The sequence below is a fragment of the Teleopsis dalmanni genome, chromosome 2 (genome assembly GCF_002237135.1).
Source record: "Teleopsis dalmanni isolate 2A chromosome 2, ASM223713v2, whole genome shotgun sequence".
NCBI lineage: Eukaryota > Metazoa > Arthropoda > Insecta > Diptera > Diopsidae > Teleopsis > Teleopsis dalmanni.
Genome location: NC_051847.1, coordinates 237981580 through 237987228, shown reverse-complemented (window position 1 = coordinate 237987228; position 5649 = coordinate 237981580).

The window sequence follows — 5649 nt, the reverse complement described above, 5'->3', positions numbered from 1 at the left end:
CGTACTAATCTCGATCCAGGGTCCTTTATATTCAACAACCATTTCAATGGCTTATGATCTGTTCTGATCAAAAATTTCTTTCCATACAAATATGGTCTGAATACTTTTATGGTCCAAACAATGGCCAAACACTCTTTTTCTGTTGTGCTGTAATTTCCTTCAGCACTATTCAAACGTCTACTAATAAACTGAATTGGCATGTCTTTACGGCCACACTCTTGTGATAGCACCTCCCTCGGACCTTCATTTGAAGCATCTGTTGTAATAATGAATTTCTTTTCAAAATCTGGAAATTGCAAGGTTACCACACTGGCTATGCTATCTTTCAGTTTACCAAATGCATTGTCCTGCTTCTCCCCCCAAAAAACTCAACTTCTTTCCTAAAAAGTTTATTAATAGGTGCCGCTATTTGACTAAAACCTTTAATAAATCTTCTATAATAATTTATCGCTCCCATGAACGACTGTATTTCCGTAATACTCTTTGGAGGAGACAATTTTACTATCGCCGAAACTTTATCTGGATTAGGTTAAACACCTCGTTCTCCAATAACATGACCCAAATATGCGACTCCTTTCCTTAGAAATTCACACTTATCTGCTTGTACCTTCAGATTGGCTTTCCATAGTTGCTCCAAAACATCTCTTAGTTTTTCATTGTGATCAGTTAAATCTTTACCATATACCACAATATCATTCACGTACACAAAACATTTAATTCCTTTTATTCCTATTAGAATGATATCCATCATTCTCTGAAAAATACTAGGTGCATTTTTCAATCCAAATGGCATTCTCTTAAACTCATAATGTTCATGTGGGTAAGTGAATGCTGTTTTCTTGATATCCTCCTTAGTCATTTTAATCTGATGAAAACCATTTGTTAAATCAAGTGTTGTAAAATATTTATACATTCCTAATTGGTCTAAAATCTCGTTGATATTTGGTATTGGATATGTATCCGCCACCGTCATTTCATTTAATTTCCTTAAGTCGACTACCATTCGCCACTTAGTTTTTCCAGAAGCATCTTTCTTTTTCGAAACCATCCACACAGGAGAATTCCACGGCGATTTAGAATTCTGTATAACATCATTTTCTAACAATTTCTTCACTTGATTCTTTACTTCCTCTTCATGTAGCTTTGGATATCTATATGTTTTCGTATAAATAGGTTTTACTCCTTCTTGTGTTCTTATACCACAAGTTAACGTATCAGTGAAACTCAATTTTGCTCCTTCTGAAATGAACAAATCACTATATTCTGAAATCAATTTCCTAATTGATTCATTCTCCTCATCATTCATATAATCAACTCTTAATCTCTTTTGTATACATTCACACCTATTTCTTATTTGAAAGACTCTCTCTTTCATTAATTTTTCTTTTTTAGGATCCTTTCTACAATTATCAACAATATTATAATCTCTAAAGTCTTCTACCTTCAACGGAAAATCAATTACAACTTTTTCCTCACATTTATTTATAATGCTTACTAAGCATTTTCCATTTCTCATTGTACTAATACAATGAGGAATGACAATTTTTTCATCTTCATAACGCGGAACATACACATCTAATCCATTCATTTTACCTTTCTTAACCTTAATAGAACATTCTTGGCGGAACAAATTCTTCAAATTTATTACATTGGAGACTATATACATTTTTATCAACATAAAATAAATCCTGGTCATGATCTATCTTGCACTTAAAATGGCCTAAAAAGTCAGCTCCATTTATGCCATCATTTGGTATCAAGTGAAAATTCCATCTGTAATTATGCATTTTGCCTTTTAAATTCTTAATTCCTATTCTAATAGATGCATTTCCTATTGTTTTTTCAGATTTTTTGCCTATACCAACTAATTCTATCTTATTAATATTATTCATTTCTTCTATATATATGCATTTAGATTTAATTAAACTAATACTAGCCCCAGTATCTATAAGGAATTTATAAAAGCATTTCTTATGATCTATTATTATATAAGGACTTCCTTTACTCACATTTAAGGAAAACGTTGCCTTAGTTACGTTTTCTACTTTCGTAAATTTTTGTTTCCTTCCGGAGAAACATTCTTTTGTACTACCTTTGAGTAACATTGATTTGCAAAATGTCCTATTTTGCCACATTTATAGCACTTCATAATTTTTTCTCCAGTGCTATTAGTTTGTTCCTTGTTCGTGGTACACTTTGAAGCGATGTGCCCTATTTTTCCGCAATTGTAGCACTTTATTTGTGTTACTTTAACACTGAAATTTCGTCTCACACTTTGTCTGTAACTTATTCTGGATTGTTCATCCTGTGCAAATCTTCCAGCCTCTGACAACGATTGTGGACGACAATTGTTCACGTATTGGCCAATTTCTCCATCTAAGCCATTTATAAATGCATTTAAAACGATCTTAGTTTCAATATAATTATAAACCGCTTCTCTAACACTATCATCCTGAGTTTCTATTTTTGCATCAGCTCCCAATTTCCTAGACATGGTTTCCATAAATAATTGGAACTGCCTAACTGTTCGTCCCCCTTGTCTAGTAGATATCAGTTCTCTATATAAAGCTAGTGTACTATCACTATCTTTATAGTTCTGTTTGAGTTGAGTCTTAAGTTCATTCCAATTGCCTATAACTTTATTATCTAATATTAATCTTGCGTTTCCTGATATCTGTGACTTTATATATTTAAATAGGAAATCTTTTTGATGCGGCTTTGCTACGCCTATAGCATCATCGCAAGCGGAGACAAATGTGTAAAGCTCAGTTTTATCGCTTTTAAACTCGGATATTAATTTTATTAATGTATTAATATCTACCATCTCTCCTAATCCACTCGAATTACTAGAATTACAATAAACAATAACGAAATTAAAATTAAAATGCTTATAATATTTAATACAATAAAATTCAATATTTTAATTTAGCTTATTTTTTGAATTTTTTTACACGAAATTTTAAAATCACATTTTTTCATTTTAACAAATTATATTGTAGTATTTTAAATTTACAAAATTGTAATTGATCTAATTGCAAATATATCTTTGTGTTTGAAACTTTATAAATATGAGTTTGAATTGAACGTTCGAAGTGACCGGTTGCATAATACAGAGTGCGGAAAGTAAACAATTAAATTTAATAAATTAAATATTGGTTAACAATATTTAAAAACATATTTAGAAATCTAATAATCTTCGTTATAAACCGCGTCCATTTAACAATCTAAAAAGATTCTTGCCAAGAAATTGACCACGAAAAATATAATGCCTACTGAAAGAAGCCCTCCATCCAAATCCACCAAATTAATGAATGATACAATGTCTGGCCCAGCAGCAAAACGTACTATCTCAGAGGTGTCACCTAATAAAGGTGACCTACAATCTGTTGGCAGTATGGATGTGACGCAGCTTTTACAGGACATACAAAAAACAATGGTGAGCATTCTAGATGAGAAATTGAGGGATATTGCTACTAAATCCGATTTAGAGGCTGTCAACACAAATATAATCAGCCTTAATCATATAGTCGAAAAGCTTTCAGAAGAAAATAAAACTTTAAAAGAAAAAATAATTAAATTGGAGCATGAAAAACAAACCGACCACGAAGAGCTGATGCGGCTAATTGACGCCAATAAGGAGAAAAACCTAATTTTCAAAGGCCTAACAGTTCAGCTGCCACCCAAGGAAGCTGTCACAAAACTGTGTGAAGAAACTCTTGGCATAAACATTGTAGTCCGTAAAGCTAGAGTCATATCACAGCGGGAAAATAAAATCAACGTCTTGGCAGAGATGACGTCAGAAGAATCGATTGGCCTAGTTTTCCAAAACATACACAAACTTGCAAACTCTACGATTAGAATTGAAAAAGACCTGAACAAAGACAGACAACGGCATAGAAAAGCTCTTCTTTTAATAAGGAAACAAATTCTCTCGATAGATCGTTCGCATAAGGTACTCGTTCGAGATGATAGAATACGCATTGGAAACAAGTGGTGCAAATGGAACAAAAATGGAATCCTAAAGTGTGGCAATGAAGAGGCAACTACTACTCTCAAATTTATGTATGGAAGCAAACTTGAAAACCTAAATCTTAACTTATTAAGCATCATGAATGAGATAGATCAAAACAACCATATGGCAAAAAACTAAAGAACGAATACAACACATTAACAACAACTACAGAGGAAGCTCCATCAACATCATGGAATACAGAATCTACATACAATCTTTTTAAGCTTCAAATAACTTTTTGGAATGTACACGGTATTGCAAATCTTTTTAACGAACCAAAAATTGCTGACTCGCAGATCATATCTATCTATGAAACCTGGTCAACAACACCTTTCAATACTAGCCTTAGTCCTTGGTGCAACTATGATGCACTGACAGTCTCAGCAACAAGGGAAAAGTCCACTGGTAGAGCTAGTGGTGGTATTGTATCTCTAGTTAAAAAAAATTTAGCAAAAAGTTGCGAAATAAGCAAAAAAAATTTGTGGATTTTCAACTTTTATTGTATTAATAATTTTAATTTTATTTTAGGTTCATTGTACATTAAACCACATTATGATATAAATATTGCTTTAGAATTGCTTCAACCATTAATCGATGAAATAATTAAAAAATATGCAGGGATCCCTTTAATAATAGGTGGTGACTTCAACGCTAGAGTGGGTGAAGAGGGTGCTCAAGAATTCTTATCTGAAATTAGTTCTATTTTCATATCTAAAAGAAGATCTCTTGATTCAATCTTGAATACGCGTGGTAAAAATATATTAGAATTTATAGAAAATAATGGCTTTATTTTGCTTAACGGTTGCACAGACGGTGACATCCCAGCAAGTTTTACATTTTCAAACAAAAATGGAAACAGTACTATTGATTTAATTTTGGTCAACGTCGCTGCAATCCCATTTATAAAAAGCCTAGAAGTACAAGCGCTTGCTTCTGGCTCAGACCATTTCCCGGTAATCCTAAAACTTGAATTACCTATCGGCACTAGTAATATAAACTGTATAAATGTAACTTCTTGTAAGCAAACCAGATTAAAATGGGATACAAAAAAGTTTGACATTTTTACAATGCACATGAACCGTTGTCTTGAATCATTAAACATGAATCATCACTTCTGTTCTTTATCCATTGACCAACAAAGTGATCTAATCATATCCTCCATACAAAAATCAGCTCAAGCATCAGAAATGGTAATTACAAAATCCTTTATGCCTCCTTATTATACTTCTCAGCCATGGTTTGACTTAGAGCTACGGGCCTCAAAGAAAAATCTAAATCATGCCCTAAAACAGTGCAAGCGTCAAAGCTTTTCACCTGAAACCAAAACGGTATACATTGTTTTAAAAGCAAATTACAAAAAAATGCTGTCTGAAAAAAGAACGGAATATGAAATTAAGGTCAAAAATAAGTTCTTTAATGTAAAAAGTTCGAAAGACTTTTGGAATCTTATTAAATCGTACAATCGAAAACCTTTTGTCAACAACCCCATACCAAATTCTGTTTGGAAATTCTTCTACGAACAAATTTATCCACCTCGTCCTACCATTGAACATATACTGTCTGAAAACTTTATCGAAGCGCTGGATTCGGAAATAACAATAATTGAAATAAAAACAGCAATAAATAAAATCAAAATC